Source organism: Coturnix japonica, unplaced genomic scaffold (assembly GCF_054131305.1).
Source record: "Coturnix japonica strain WE unplaced genomic scaffold, WE-NBRP24 Scf041, whole genome shotgun sequence".
In the NCBI taxonomy this organism is placed as follows: domain Eukaryota; kingdom Metazoa; phylum Chordata; class Aves; order Galliformes; family Phasianidae; genus Coturnix; species Coturnix japonica.
This window is the reverse complement of record NW_028188944.1, coordinates 4,819,231-4,836,113: the sequence shown is the minus strand read 5'-3', so window position 1 is coordinate 4,836,113 and position 16,883 is coordinate 4,819,231. Positions and strand designations below refer to the sequence as shown.

General features: G+C 41.1%; 1 long non-coding RNA gene across 8 annotated transcripts in view; it reads left to right on the top strand.

The window, feature by feature from the left end:
• LOC146752869 (uncharacterized) overlaps nt 1–16,445 on the top strand; it is a 213,758-nt gene extending 197,313 nt beyond the window's left edge. For 7 of the 8 annotated variants that reach the window (XR_014940378.1, XR_014940377.1, XR_014940374.1 and 4 more), the window contains 3 exons: nt 5,956–6,066; nt 14,843–14,927; nt 16,231–16,445. This is a non-coding gene — a long non-coding RNA (uncharacterized LOC146752869). The other variant, XR_014940375.1, reaches the window with a different exon arrangement.
• Nucleotides 16,446–16,883: the final 438 nt, after the last annotated feature.

The following is a 16,883-nucleotide window of genomic DNA, read 5'->3' as shown; positions in this document are numbered from 1 at the left end:
CTTGTACCCAAAGCACTAGCACATCCATCAAGACGCATTATGTTCTCTAGGGCTTTTTATTTTTATTTATTTTTTTTAAATAAAGACTGTATATTTGGCATTATATAAGAAATCAGTTTTGAGAGAAGATTGATGTTTTCAGCAGATTTTGGTATTTTATGATATTTACAAAGCCCAGAGAAGTGCAGAGGGAGAAAAATATGACTAACTTTTCTTGAGTACTCCAAATAGTTAAATTGAAGTGAAGCTCTTTGTTGTTCCCCAGCAAAACAAAAACAAAAGTCTCTTTTGTTTTGTGTGGTAATTATGGATTTTCATGAGCACTCCCTGGTAATCAGGTTTAATGACACCAAACCCAAATCACATTATAGTCATTTTCCAAGGCTGTGTTGGAGACATGCCACATTAACCCAAAAGAACAAAGCTTTCGACGACAAGAAGAGTAAAAAGACAAAGGGAAGCAGCAAAGAAGTAAGATTTTTCTTACCTGTGACTGTACCCTTTGCACAATGTGATGCTGCACTAGAGGAATAAGCACTGATAAAAATATTGGAGAAATAATGTTGTCCTTGGATATCTTGGGAATCTAAGGGATAAACTTGTGTAAGGATTTACTCTTAATTTTATCTTCTTTACTATCATGTCTATTTGATTAAGCTAATAAAAAAACCGTGCTGCAGGTTGCATTATGTTATTTTAATATGCTCTTTTTCTTCTTGCTTGCTAAGCCTGACTTAGCTCAGTTGTCGAGTGCCAAGGGTTATGGGTTAGACTGTTCTGTGAGCTCATGAGCTGCAGAAAAAGGTTGGGGCTTGGTGGGTTGGAGGAACTTTCTATAGGAAACTAATGGGGGAATCTCATGTCTGCTGTGATGAGTAATGCTTTAGCAGATGCGCATGAAATGATGGAAATAGATCGACTGTACCACCACATTGAGCACTGAAAATAATTTTGGAAAGCCTGTCTATCCAGGCTATCCAAATAAAAACTTGATAGGAATTTCATTGCTGAGCTGAGGAGGGGATGTGGTCAAGAAGTAGGTAACTTAAAATTCATACAGGGAGCATGCTTTAACATAAATGCATGTTTTGAGTTCTGGTAAGATATGAAGTGTGCACACTGGCACACTTGTATCCATTTTTCTATTATGTCATATGCACTTATTAGTGAAAACCTCCATGTAATTTTTAATATGTGCTGAGTGAGTAAGATAACTCTCAGTGTGAATTTTCCTGCACTATAACTTTTGCTTTCTGGCTTCCACAAAGCACCGTAAGGACTTCATCTGTAATTAGTGAGTTGTTCGCATTGCTGTAAAGTGGTAACCTGCTGTAGCTATTGTCTTCTTGGCTGTACACAACTTTCAAAAATATGGTCTAGGATGTCATTATTCTTTTCTTTGTGGTTCAGAAAAGGAATCCATTTTCTTTGATAAAAGACCCACTGATCTTTGTGATCTATAAATCATTCTTTCAAAAGAAGCCCTTTGAAATATCAATTCAAGGTATTCTCACAGAATATAACTTTATAGCTTTTTCTAGTGATGGAAGATAATCCTTGCGCCTATCAAAAAGGAAACTCCATACTATTTTTCATTGAATTTTGTGACTTTAGTTGAAGCTTTCTGAAGGCCCAACATTACCATCTCTAGCCTTGTATACCATATGAAGTCAAAGCCTTTGTGTCAAAACAGCATTTCCTTACCTCCAGCAGAGCTTGAGATAATTGAATTAAAAACAGGACTGTACGAAACAGCACTCCTTGCAGCACTGCAAAGGCTTAGCACCTTTCATGAGGAACACTTGTGCTGTGTGTGATTTCTTCCTATTTCTATTTCTATTTCTATTTCTATTTCTATTTCTATTTCTATTTCTATTTCTATTTCTATTTCTATTTTTATTTTATTTTATTATTTTATTTTATTTTATTTTATTTTATTTTATTTTATTTTATTTTATTTTATTTTATTTTATTTTATTTTATTTTATTTATTGTCTTTTAAGGAACTGGTTTTCCATTACTGTAAACTGCTTTTAGGAGCCCTGATAAACTCTCTCCATAGGATGCGTTTCTTAGATGCCAGCTTGAAAGTGTCTTACATCCAGTGGAAATACCTGATCTTGCATAAACCTGTCCTGGACAAATCTGCCTCTACCAAGGCTACAGGCCAGGGTCTGCTAAGACTGTCGTATTTGGTGAAACAACTGGAGGGGAGGTGGTGAGTGAGTGGTGTCATCATGCTCTCACACCAGCTGTCAGTCCTGTAGCTATCAAGTTTTTTGGCATAAGGATGCATTCATGTTTCTCCTTATGCAATAAAGGACTGAGACTTTTCTTTGTATAATCTGAACACCATGGCCACATCTTCAAGGAAAGCACAATGTACGATAACAATGCTGGCTCTATTGCTAGTGGAGGCTAGAGAGCGGGCCTGGGGTGGCTGCCTTTCAGTGCTATAAGTAATGAGCAGTCCTTAAGTGAACAGTTTAGAATTCCTCAGAGACGTTCAGAAACCTGCTGCACAAACCAAGGAATAAACGCAATGCAGCTCTTTTACATAAATAATCCTTTCTGCTTCTAATCTTCTGATTTATTCCTGTGGTGGCATATTGTTTGCGGTGTTTATCTCAAGGGATTGCTATTGATCTCTATTGAAGTGCTGAGGAAATGCATTTATCTGCATGAACCTGTGTCCCTGTAGAGACGCTCTGTGTCTGAGTGTACAGTTCTCCTCTTCGTGGTGATCACGCCTTATCTTTATTTCTCTTTTCCCTCCTCAGTTTATCTTTTGGGTGGCTGGCGCAGAGCAGTGGAATGCTTGGTGTGGTTTGTGAAACTGATTTAGGAAGTCAGCAGTGCTTCTAGTCCAGATCTTACCTCTTCAGTCTGTGACCTGACTGTGGATATAATGTGATTTGGTTTGGTTTTTTTTTAATAACTTTCTCACAGAGACATCTATACTTCAAGCATGTTCAGTGAAATTGGGGCACTCAGTAGAGGAGGGGAGAAGATGGTAGTGAGGAAATACTACCCAAACTGCATCCTTATTGAAGCTAAATAGGGTATTCCCAAAGGTTGAGAAAAGGACCAAGATCTGAAAGTAGCTGGAGTGCCATGCAGAAGGGGGAGGATTTTGTAGCAAATGTGTCCCTCTGTCTGTATTCTCCTCTGAGAATGTGAGGTCTGAAGGATTCTTCAAAGAGCAGAGCCTTCATCACAGGGTTGTCTCGTCTAAAACTGCAGAATAGAGTGAGAAACCTCTTAGGTCTGGTCCTCAAATGAGAAGATTAAAGAGAAAACCACACATCTATTTTTGTTCATTTGTCCTTCAACATTAGAAACAAGGCAAATGTTAGATTTCTGTTAATTTTTTTTTTTCCTGTTATTTTTTTTTTTAACCTGGCTTGTATTATAGGGAATGTCAAGGTAACTGACCAAAGCTTTGGTATCATTCCTATGGGTTTTCCTGCCCCTTGAAAAAGGCAACTGAGCAGTTTTTGTGAGACCTAACATCCTGAAGATCCAGATCCAGAGCAATCAGATATGTCTTTGCCCCATTGCACAGGCTGTCACAGCAGCTGGCTTCAGGGCCTTAGGCAAAAAAATCTCCTTGGTCTTCAGCAGGATGCTGTGGAAGGAGTCTGAACTCAGATGAGTTCCTTAAAATCACCCGTAGAGTTCTCCTTCACATTTCTGTAAGGAGTTCAGATGCCATTTCATTGTCTTCCTTGGGATAAGTCAGCTTTGCTGTGGAAATCAGTGAGGCAGGCCATATCCTTGCTAGTTGTTCTGCAGAACCAACCTGCTTGTTCCTGTTGGCTGGGTGAATGGGATTTTGGAAAGATGCTTAATGTCTTTGAAGTATTTTTCTGGTTAAATATTGTCAATCGTCAGAACTATTCAGTTCTTAAGGTAATTTGTGGGTTTCTTTTTTTCTTTCTTTTTTATTTTTTATTTTCTTTAAATCCATTAAAGGCATGAAATGGAAAAAATTCTTTGGTTCAAGATTATTCAATGTAATTAGAACAGTGTCACTCATCTTAGTAAAATCCTCTATAAAAGTGTTTATTTTTTTTTCCTGCTCTCATTAAAACTTAAATCCATGATACATAGGAAAAGATACAAGTTATTGTTCATTTACTCTGTACCTCGCCATATAATATATTCCTAGAAATAGGAGGCTCTTGGTTTTAGTTTTATAAGTTGAATGCAGCTACTGCTACTATAGGTTGCTGCATGTATGGGAGGCCTGGAAGTGCTTTCTGCTGGTATCGGATTAACTACCTCTGTAATGTATGAAATCCTCATGTAAAGGATGGCTGTGCAAGAAGTGTGGCTGGGATGTGAAATATGGATTCACTGGACACCATTAGGCAAGGCAAGCTGCAACGTTATTATCTGCTTGTAGATTGTCTTTAATACCGGAATACATGTTGAGCATCCTTCTGGCCATCAACCAGATGCTGATTGTGACTTGTTGATTTCTCGATTCCAGCTTCAGCCATGACATTCCAGGCTATGAGGAATAAGTTACTCTTACTACCAGTGCTCGGGATGATAAAGAAACTGTTATTGTTTTCCTTCTTCTCTGCTTTTGTCTTTAATTTGATTGCATAAAACCTTATTTTTCATTTTCTATTTTGTTCCTGTAGATCTCATGGTTCAGTGGAAAAGAAATCATGGGATGCTGCTTCCTTCTGCAAGCTCATCACTTTAAATTTTGATCATTCGAGTTAGTATTATTTCAAGGACTGTTCATTAATTAGGATTTGGATTGCCAAATGTGACATTGTGCCTTGTGTAATCATGTATCAACATATCAATGACTGTGCTGTTCAGCAAACTCTAATAGCCATTTTGGGCAGATAAAAATTGCAATAGAAATTAAAAGCAGATTTAAGTAGTTTTATGCTTATGCTTTATGCTTATGGCTGCATATATCTAAATTTTCCAAGTGTTTCATTTGATTATTCTGGACTCATCTATTATTATTGAAAGATTTTTTCCCCCCTTTTCTATGCTTCTCATGACTTTTTTTTTTTTTTTTTTTAAGTATCACAATTTGTTCCTCTCTCTGTGTGATGAAGAGACCTCCTCCTAGTTTTCTTCACAAAAGTTTGGCTTGCTCTCCACTTGAATCCTAGGAATGAATTTCATTTGTAGCCTGAAGATCCATAATCATTCTTTGTCTACATAGCTCACACCCTGTCAGAGGCTGCTGTTTCTTACAAATTGCTGAATACCTGCAGTGTTTTGCCTTCTTTCTGTTTGTAATGATTGTGTAACAGCTTCCACCATTCCCTAAGTGCTATTACTGTAGTCTGTTCTCAGTTTGCTGTGCTCAGTCTTGCACTTCAACAAGCCTTTGATATTTCCAGTTGTCCCATGTGAAGTCTCCAACAGGCCTGATTTTACCTACCAAATACCCATTTTCCTTGGCTTTGTGAGTTACCACTCATCTGACAGTCTCTTAGATGGAACTCTATCCCTGTTCCTTAGTGAGGTTGGTGCACCTGGCTGGATTGCCAAAGAAGTTTAAAATGAAACTATTATTTGGAGACATTTCTCCCGCTGTGCCATAAACTGAGGTTTCCCGTGAGCCCATGAGAGGTTATTAACAACAGGCAGTCATGGAAAAGTCTGTTTCGCAGGACACAAATAAGTTCTATGAAATATAGTCCAGTACATTATTATTACTGTGGAGCAAAGGAATCAGGTTTTATTTGTATGATCTGGAAGCTTTGGTTTTTGGCTGGATAGAATGACTGGAAGATACTGGGAGAAGCTAAATACCAGTAATAAACACTCTTCTTTAGTGCTTCGAGCTTGTATTATATTTTTCTGTATGTTTGTCGGTTTGATATGATTGTCATAACTCAAATCCACTTGTTCTTAGGTGTTTAGGAACTGCTGTGAGCAGCTACAAGTATCATCCATTTATTTGCTCTCCTACAGGAAGATGTGTAAGAATACGAAGTTGCCTGAAAGAGACCTTTCCTGAAGTACTGATTTTGGTTCTCACTCTACAATGTGACAAAGCCACCTTCCTAAGACCTTCATCTACAGGTAATATAACATCAGCTGAGTCCATGGTGCTGCTGTTAGATGCAGCCAAATTGAAAATGTATCATAACTAACAATGCACATTGTACATCAGCATACTGAATACATGCATATGACACAGTCTGTAGCTTGGGATCTCTGGATTCCACAGGTTGGAGTATTGGGCACCATCACAGGTTGTTTACTCACCTGTATGTAATGTATGCTCACTATTTAGCAAATATGATAAATCTGGTATCAAGTTCAATGATATGGTTGGTTGAGGGAATCAGGCTCAAAGAAGAAGAAATGGTATCAAAACCAGCTGTAATTCTGAAGTGCTTTTGGGGTCCTACAGTTGATAGTTTCTGAAGTGCCCAAGCAGCAGGTTGTTTTTGTTTACTTTAAAGCTTGTTGCCTTCTGATTATTTTCTTTCTCTGGTCACTTTTTCTTAAAGGGAAATAATCTGAGTACCAGGTTTACCCACTGTATTTGTTTGTGCGTAGCTTCTTTGCCTTGTTCATGTTTTTGCTTGAGGGGAATGTTGTCTTTGGACTGACTAGGTACTTAGATATTTCTCCTATGTTAGACAAAATATTGTATCCTTTACAGGGTGGGGAGTGCTACCATTTAAGACGATGGAATCAGTCTGTTCCAAAACTGTTTTATATGCATTAGGATCAAGTTAAAGAAGTTTTTTTTTTTTCTGTTGCTATGACCAAACTGTTTCGGTAGCTTTGGACCATTTGCATCCTTATCTTTGTATATTGTCATTCTGAAGTCAGTGTTTCTACTGCAACACTGGAGCTTTTACAGATTTTGTATTGAGAAACTCTTCGTCAGTCTGGGAACGTATTTCTTGTACAGTCCAAATTATATTCACAAATAACTTGCCTTTGTGCGAGCCCCTACCACCTCCGTGCCTCAGCATGCACCGTACTTTTACAGGATGAATACATTAAAATGCTTAGGCATTCACGGCTGACATTTGTTCTGTTTAATTGAAATAATTTCATCACCTTCTAAACTAAGCTTTTATGACACATCAAAACTTTGGAACATTCTCTTTTCAATTATTTATAAGCCTTACAATATATTTCTAAATTTCTAGTTTAGTCGTCTCAAATCATGTTTTTATGTTTTCTCATAACAGCCTGCTCTTCATCTTAAGAATGCTGTCTAACCTCTAGCTTTCTAGAAAATGTGTCTCCTATGAGCTGTAGGATGAATACACAACACAATCCACTCCATTAAAATGCACACACCATAACAATGCTAAGCTTTTGATGCAGGAGTGCTTTCAAGAAACCCGTGTTTCTTTGTGCTATAACATGTCCATTGCTGAAAGTGGTCTAGTACCTAGAGCTGCCTAAATGAAGATTGTGTTGTAGCTCGACTATATTACAATGACAGTAAATGAAGGACATATTTTGTATTCACTTACCGTGTTTTTTTTTCCAATTTACTGAAATCATGGAAGTATTTATGGTTAGGTTACCTTAACTGAATGGTATATAAGCCCACTATATGGTGGTACATCTATTCTAAGAGTCTGTAATTGAATAAAGTAGGAAAACAGGGTAAGAGTTTATTGACAGAAGAGTGGTTCTGTGTTCACAGACTTCTGCACCATCTTGTCTTATTAAGTGAAATGTTGTTTCCCTAGCATATAGCTGTTCTATGGTTGTCTTAATCATTTTGCTCTGTAGCCTCTAACAGCACCCTCAATGTGCTATTAGCAGCAGGGTCGTTCTGTAAATGAATAAGACAAAATATCTGTTTTTTTTCCTTTTTCCGGTGATATTTCTCTGCCTACACAAGTTCTGTGTCCCTGGGAGCTGCAAGGAGTCAATCTTTGGTTCAGGTTGGGAGGAGTTTTATTTCTTTTTTTTTCTTCCTCCTTTTTAAATGTAGTTCAGCCAGCCACTTGGAAGGTGAAGATAAGATAGCACTGAGGTTGTCTGCAGACTCAAGTCACGAGGACTTGTAGGCTTCTCTCTCTGCTCACAATATAGTGTTGCAGCGGGCACTTCTTGGGATCCATGATGAAGGTGTATATTTGATTCTAGTTTCAGTGCTTTTCTCTTGGTTTCTGAAGCTGTGTTCTTGCTAAGCAGGAAGGTGTTTTTGTAGTGTTAGAATTAGCAATCAGTGTTGGAACTAATACCTTTGCTGTGAGCTGGGCAAGAGCGCTTCAGAAATAGCGCATGGTTGTCATTAAATGTAGTGAAATGCGGCAGTGTCTTCTAAAAAAATTAACTTCCAGGATTTCCTGTGGAGCTGACTATTTTCTTGATCTTCATGTAAGTGCTCAGAATTAGTGCTCATAAAAAGATTTTAGTACTAATCCTCCTGTAGGTTCCTTTGAAATACAGTGTTAACTTTTTTTTTCTTTACCCCCGTAAAAGTTCTTAATGTGCCTCCTACGCTTCTTTCAGTGAACACACAGCCTCTGATTTATTAATGCACAACGTGTCCCAGAAATCAGTTTAACTGATTCCCATCCATCATTCAGCACCATTTCTTCTATTATGTTGCAGAGCGGGTGTCTTTGAAGCCCTATTTTGTATACACTGGGTGATAGTTCCGTCTAACTTTTCTGAAAAAGAGATAGAACTCACCAGTTTTATTATTTGATGTATTAGGCGGCACGAACTCACGGGATGTAACGCGATAGGCCTCCCCGTGCTCGGTAATGTATATGTACGAGGCTGAAATTGGAGCCCTATATAAGGGTCTCACACGGTTCATTAAACGCCATTTTACAGCTCACCATATTGGTGTGATCAGCGTGTAACTTGGTCATGGGGCCGTCAGATGCACATTCTCAATGATGGACGTAGTTCTTTAGGTTACCTTACACAAGGCAACAATTGGTGCCCCGTGTGAGGACGTCCTGAGAGCGAGTGTGCGACGGCTAACCGCGAGACGGACGCGAATCCTACGGTTAGATCCCGTGGAAGCGCCGGAGGGGCGATATATTGACTGCAGCTACTGATTATCCTGCGGTAAGACCGTGGAAGACCGTGGGACTTTGGGCCCGGGTATATATACAAAGGGTGCGAGGACGTACGGTGTCGAGCACCAGAAAAAACATGGATTCCGTCACAAAGGTACTATTACGGGTTTGTAAAACCCACTGCGGTAGGAATGCTCCTTCTAAGAAGGAGATTGTTGCCGTTATTACTTTTTTGCAGGAAGCGGAGCTTTCACCCTCCCCTTGTAATTTGCTCGATTCGGAGCGGTGGGAATCTTTCACCGCTGCCCTGCTCCTAAGAGCAACAAACGATTATAAGGCGGAGGAGTTAAAAACCTGGGTTTTGGTCCTGGGTGCGCTTAAAGCGGCTAAGGAGGAGAAAAAGATCCAGGCAGTCGCGAATGGGGTTTTTGGGGTGGGTTCCGGGACGTCTGGGGTCCCGGAGGGTGCGGAGGAACCGCTCCCTTGCGGCGACTCCGTACCCAAGATGGCGCCGACCACGCCGGCCGTTTTCACAATGGCCATGGCGGCGCCCGAAACAACTCCGGAAGGAATGGCGGAAGTTGCCTCATCTGGGGAGGCGCCGCCATATTATCCCCGCCTATACCCCTGTTTGCAGAGCTTTCGTTCACCTGAGGGGGGTGGGTCCTGTCCGAGGGAGGGAGAGTCATGGGGGGAGGCGCGCCGTGGAGGCGTTAAGCCACCCCTAGACCCGCCCCCGGAGGAGGGACCTCATCCCGCGAAAGGGGAGGAACGAAAGGTACTGCCTGCCCCTACCCCTTTGGTTTCGCCTCCCGAGGAGGGGGAGGAGAAAGGGGAGGAACAAAAGGTACTGTCTGCCTTCACCCCGTCGGTTTCGTCTCCCGCGAAGGGGGAGGAGAAAGGGGAGGAACGGAAGGAATTGCCTGTCCCCACCCAGTCGGTCGTGGTTCCCCGGAGGAGGGGGGAGAAGTGGGAGGAGCGAGAGATATCGCGTAAGCCCACTGATTGGACTGACATTTGCGATACAATGCGAGAGGTGGGGCTCAAGGAGCGGGACTGGGCGGTGTTCCCAATTGTAGTCAAACAGGAGGGACCGGTTTGGGTACCTTTGGAAGCAAAAGCAGTTGCTCGGTTTATAGAGGCGATTGACAAAAAGGGATTGAGATCCCCGATGACAATGAGTGCCTTTGAGGCTCTCGTAGCCCCAGGTCCCCTACTCCCATATGATATTGAAAGCCTTATGAGAGTAGCCCTCGAACCAGTACAGTTTACTGTGTGGAAGGAGGAGTGGATAATACAACTCAAAGCTGTTTTAGCACAGGCTGCACACGATCCACAGCATCCAGCAAATGGGAAGGAGGGAGATCCAAAAACTGATTTAATGAGGCTTTCAGGTTCATCTGCGGATTTGGCTGGATCTGCAGAGAGGCAGCTTAGGGACCTCCGCCCAGGAGAGCTGCTTGCCACCACGGGGGCAGCTACCTCTGCTTTTATACACTTTATAAGAAAAGCAGAGCCTGTAGCCCCGTGGTCAGAGATTATGCAGGGTCCCTCAGAGTCATTCTCTGAGTTTGCCAATCGATTGATATGGGCAGTAGAAGGATCGGAACTGCCTAAGGAAGCGCTGACTTCTGTTATAAAGGATTGCCTGAAGCAAAAGGCTCATAAAAGTGACTCTTCAGAAAAAGGAAAAAGAACAGATAAAGAACTGCTGCTAGTACCAACGAGAAGGACATCTGTTGTATCACTTGCTGTGTGTCTTTGTGTAATTGCATTCATTACCGGGGGAGAGGGTACTCACTTAACATCACAACCAGAAAATATTTGGGTTACATGGTCTAATCGAACTGGGCAGAAAGATTTCTGCCTTAGCCTGCAGTCAGCCACATCACCGTTTAGAACATGCCTTATAGGTGTACCCAGGTGGGACCCAAAGGAGTTTAACGGATATGTGCATAAGAACAACTGCAAGAGAGATGCAGTGGACAAAGTTTTCTTTATGAAAGCATTTGAGTCTAAATTCACTGACTGGGCCAGAATGTCTGCATGTTTTATTAGATCCTTGAACACCTCCTTGCCCTGGGATCCACCAGAGTTGCAGCTTCTTGGATCCCAATCGGTTGGTAACGTAACATGGAATAAGAACTCTCAAAAGTGGGAACGCCCGGTTAGATGTTTGTATTTTTCGGGTTTTAGGACACCGGGTCAACTGTCCAATCGCAGGGTATGGGAAGGCCTACTCGGGAATGGGGTACCATTCTCGGGAACAACTGGGTCGGAACCCTTTACTTTACTTAACCCCATTCAATTTGACATATATAGCTTGTCAGGGGCATATTGTGGTTTCTCAGCTGAAAGGGTGGAGGGATTCTCCCATCCCTGCTCCGGGGATGGCTCCAAGAATGGATTTGCAGACCAATGCATAAAGCAGGGTGGGAGGTGGCTCTCTTACAATCAGAAGTATGTGGTACGTCATCCTAACGGGTCCACCTATAATCTCTCATGCTACTGGGGCCCTGACGATCTGGCATGTTCTGGTTGTTGTTCTCGAAAAGAACCTTTAGCTGGGGAAGGAATAAACTGCAATGGTACAGCCAAGGCCCTTCCTAAGGACATATTTTTGATATGTGGGGATAGAGCTTGGCAAGGGATACCAAAGAATCCAGTTGGGGGGCCGTGTTATTTGGGAAAGCTGACCTTGTTGGCTCCCAATCACACTGCAATGATAAGTGTTATGAAAAAGATCGATCGAGCTCGACGCCAGAAAAGGTCAATAAAAACATTGGACCAGGATTGTAGTGATGAGGTTCAGCTGTGGGGTCCCACAGCTAGAATCTTTGCATCCGTCTTAGCTCCGGGAGTAGCTTCAGCCCAGGCCCTAAGAGAAATTGAGAGATTGGCATGCTGGTCCGTGAAGCAAGCTAATGTCACCACAGCAGTCCTGTCGGAACTCCTGATGGACGTTAACAACATCAGACACGCTGTTCTTCAAAATAGAGCTGCAATTGACTTTCTGCTGCTTGCTCAAGGGCACGGGTGCAAGGACTTTGAAGGGATGTGTTGTTTCAATCTGAGCGACCACAGCGATTCGATACATAGGAAGTTGGAATGGATGCAAGAACACACGAAGAAGATCGCAATAGATGATGCATTCGGAAGCTGGTTGGAGGGACTGTTTGGTAATCTGGGCCCATGGCTTAAGCAGTTTCTCAAAGTATTAATCATAGGTATTTTATTCTTTTTAGCTTTAATGATTTGCTTACCTTGTTTGTTTCAATGTGTCCAGGGTTGTTTACAGCGTATGATAGAAAGAATGTTTAACGAAAAAATGGAGTACCAACGGGTATATGATAAACTTTGAGAAGAAGGAACTGTATAAACCCAAGATGCCTTGGATATAATCATTAGAAAACTACTGATGTTATTAGATATTGCACTACCTACCTCTGTAGCTTGTCTACCTCACTTTTTAGATAACTTATTAAGTTTAAATTATAGAGACTAACATTTTTATATTAGGATTAAGGATTAGCGTTCGGGATGTAACGGGGCATACTTTATCGAGCATGGAGAGGGGGAAATGATGTATTAGGCGGCACGAACTCACGGGATGTAACGCGATAGGCCTCCCCGTGCTCGGTAATGTATATGTATGAGGCTGAAATTGGAGCCCTATATAAGGGTCTCACACGGTTCATTAAACGCCATTTTACAGCTCACCATATTGGTGTGATCAGCGTGTAACTTGGTCATGGGGCCGTCAGATGCACATTCTCAATGATGGACGTAGTTCTTTAGGTTACCTTACACAAGGCAACAATTATTTATGATTGAAGGGTGCATTAGTAAGAGCAGAGCCAGAAACCTACTTTCCATAAAAATGTTGAATACTGTTTTTCAGAAGCTGCCTTTCATTTACGCTTCTTAAGTTTTAGGAAATAAATTTAATGATCAAGAAAGGACTGACAACACCAGTTCAAACAATGTTTAAGGCCAGGTCTGTGTACAAAAGCAAGGTCTGCAATCATACACTGTGCATTACGAATTAATCTAAACCGGAAATGTTATTTCTTGAAGGCCTGGAGCAAAGACGATATTTATTCCAGGCAAGTACCTTCTGTTCTGCCATGTTGTGTCTGTCCATTGCTCTTAGCTGCCTGTCATCTCTGCTGAATGCAAAATACATTGATTGTCACTTCTGCCCTCTGACATTATTGAAGCCTAAATAGAAGGATGTAGAGCTAGTATTTGTTATGCTACATCAGCCATAACATACTTCCTGTACCAAAACAGTCTCGTAGTCTCTGATGTTCAAAAGTAAGCAATGTCAGGGAAACAAAGACAAGCCCATCACTTGGGGACTTGTTTTATTAGCCTCCTCTAGCTAAATACTCCCTGACCTACATCTGGAGCTTGTCTGCAATTAGCAAATAACTATGTCTGCTGTGTTGAGCAAATCAGGAGAGAAGCTCTCAAAACAAGTGAGCAGTGGGTTATGCCTAAGCTGGGGATATTTAAGGCAGAATCCTGAAGTTCACATTCAAGCACGGAAAGTGAGTGACATGGTAACTTTCTGGTGTGCAATCCTACACCCTGGTCAGAAAGGTGACTGAAAGCAGCCCTCTGTGGGTTTGCTGATGGAAAAGCTGAGTTACCAGACTTTGATCCATAATCAGCACCATTATTCACTGAGACGGTTGGGATGGCCCATGTTAGAGTCAGGCAGCCTCTAATCTTTAAGTAGGAAGTTTGCAAAGCCTTGGATCAGTTACATTCTGAGTAGGAATAAGCTCTGTATTTTGTGGGGATTGAATATCAGTAAGACTCCACCAGCAGGGCTCCCCTTTGCTCCCACAGTGAGGTGGTGTCCACAGCTCTGTACCTTTTCCCACATTTCATGGTGTCAGTGTGGAGTTTTTAACAATCAGCAGCACTTAAGTTAGCTAAGAGGCAGGCAGTGTGTTGGCACTGCCAAGAATGTCAGCAAGCAGTTTGTGGCCACCCCACATAATTGACACATCAGTGCGTTATTCAGAGTTTGCTCTGTACAAACTGTTAAACAATGAGTTAGGATTGCCAGCAAGGATAGTCAGTTTGGGAGTATGAAAATGTGTGCATCAGCATCTCTAAAATAAGAGAAGAAGAAGCAGCTTTGAGTCTGGGAAAGATTTACAGGTAGGCAGCACCCACTTGCTTTAATTAAGACTGAAAGAGAAGAGCTGAAGGTGACCTGTAGGGGTATAAATGAAGCTGGTGTGTGTAGTAGCAGAATAGCGATTAAAAGACCTGAGGAAGGGAACTGACTATCAGTGTTTGCTAGTGAGGAAGAGGAACCTGCAGCTTTTGGATGAGTACAGAGCTCTTCACTATTCAGTAAGAACCCAAACAGATTGAATGCAGTTTCCTCCTTTCTGGCTAAACAAAGACTGATGGAATATTACAATAAACTTCAGCCTTTTACTGCTTTAGTCAGTATAAAATTATAGAGAACAGGTCAGCCCTGTGAGTGCAGAGGAAATAGGTCAGGGGTAAAGCATATGAACAATAGCATCTCCATTTTCATAAGATATATTATTCCTGTTTTCAGGCAGATTCTGGTCTTTGTGAAGTGCCAGAGGGCATCTGTTGTGAACTCTGGAACAGGTAGATGAATGGTGGCTGAATTTAACTAATATAAGGAAGCCTTCATTAACTAATGAACTGAATAAGTACAAAGAGAAACTGAGCTTGAATAACTCAGCTTCTCCTCTGAAAAGAAGAACAATGGCATGGAAATCAAATAACATACTCCTTACGTGGGAATAAATTTCTGGCCAATCAGTCCTTGATTTGTTTTCCAGGTTGTACCCGTGCTGGCAAGCTTCATTTCTCATGAGTTGCTGGTAGTTGCTGGCTCTGGGATTCGTGGGTGGTTTATGCCAGAAGGTGAGTCCCAGTCTTGGCATTTGAGCTCTGTGTTCCACATGCAATGTAGTTGTCAGCATTTGGGCTCATGACCTTATTCTGACTGACATATCTTGTCCTATGCCCTGGAAAACCCATATGTGCATAATCCACTGTCAAACAGAGTTCATAGAGAGGACACGTTATTCATATAAACCTTGTTTTGAAATCTTTGGTCTTTGCCCTTTACCTGTTTATCTGTAAGTTTATTTACAAGACTGCTCTGTGTCCATTTGTGTCTAGATGATAAGTGACAAAATCAGATCTCACTTAAGGCTTACACTTGTTTACTTCTAGAAGATGGTGTGATATAGGTGCTAGGAGAGGTGAATCTATTGCAAAACAAAACAAAAATATTTCATTCAAAATTGAGCTTAGATACTTTCTTCTTGTAGTTCAGACTCTTTTACAAGGAATACAAATATGCAATCAGGTAATAGTGCAATCAGTGTCCTAATCAAAGTCAGGGGTCACTTGCTAGATGATTTCTTCGTTTGACACAAGTAGTAGGTGGCCAGATAGATAGTAGAGGACAGACAGTTGCTATAGATAAAGAAACAATACAACCAAAATCATTTCAAACTTTTTTACTCTTATGACAGCAATATGAGTCATGCTGAAAAAACCTTCACAGCACACCTTTGTTTTTGTTTTTTTTTCCCTGGTAAATGTTTCAAAGGCTGAATATGAAATTTGGGTACAATTATTATTCCATTAAAAATAAAGATGTACTGCATCTGATTTCACTGTGTATCCAAACAGTTTTTAACTTTTTTTTTCTTTTTTTTTTTTTCCAGAACAAAATTGCACCAAGTAAATTTGTGCTAGAAACTTGCACTTAACACAGGAAAGAAACATTATTTTCTGGGCTGAGTGTACAGATGCTGCTGCTTTGGTACACGTGAAGTTCTTTTGTGTTTTATAGTCAAGTGTGTGATTTTTTTTTTTCCACGTGGATGTACTTTTCTTTTGAAATGCCATAAAAATGTATTTTCTCCGCTTCCAAGCAAAGATCAACAAGTATGTGATGCACTGACATGTCAGCAGTTACACAGGATAATTTTCCATGAAAAGGATGCTAATTAAACTTGAATCAAAATGAATTTGAACTAGAACTTGCCTTCTGGTGGGTGAAGCATGTAACAAAAGTAATAGCCTATGAAAAAATGGGACACGTGTATGAAGGTTTTTCTTTTGTGGTGTGGCACTCAGGAAAATACTCTTCATGTTGTGGAATTTCACGGTGCAGTGGTTGGTAAGTTTCTCTCTATTTCATTCCCCATAGATACTCTTGAAGCAGAACTGCTGAGTCACAGCCTGCACCAGTGACGGAGCTCCTGGTGGGAAGGCAGGGCCTACCCAGGGGAGCTTAAGTGCATGTAATGTGTCTGAGTGATTGGAAGGGCTGGAGCCAAGATCTACCCTTTCCAACACCTCATTTGAGGGTTGGTGGTGAAGGTGAGGATATCTTGTTGGAGATTCCTGTATACCTGAGGCCTTCACAAAGTAAGTAGCTACTTTTCTTTATTTCTGTGTCTGCTGTGTTTGAGCAAATCCTCACTTGTTGCAGCCTGTGATCTTGCTCCTCTGCTGTTGTAGTTGTGCTTTCTGTTGTGTTACAGCCCTAAATTGTGCTCTTAGTCTGTGGTAGCTCTATGGGCTTTTTCCAGACCTTATTTAAAAACAAATGGAAAATGGACAAAGTGGGTGTGAGAGTCAGACGAAAAAGTTTGGGTTTCACAGTGTCAACAACATGTATTGCCTCCTTTGGATTCCTTGACAGGTGACAAAAGATCAGAATTTCTATATTCTTCGCTGCACTATTTGTTACAAGGCTATACTACAAAAGGAGAACTGTGGTTTCTTTTTCCTATTTCCATTTCTTTTCTTCCTGTTCATTAAACTTCTCTTTGTAGAACATAGTTTATCAACTGGATG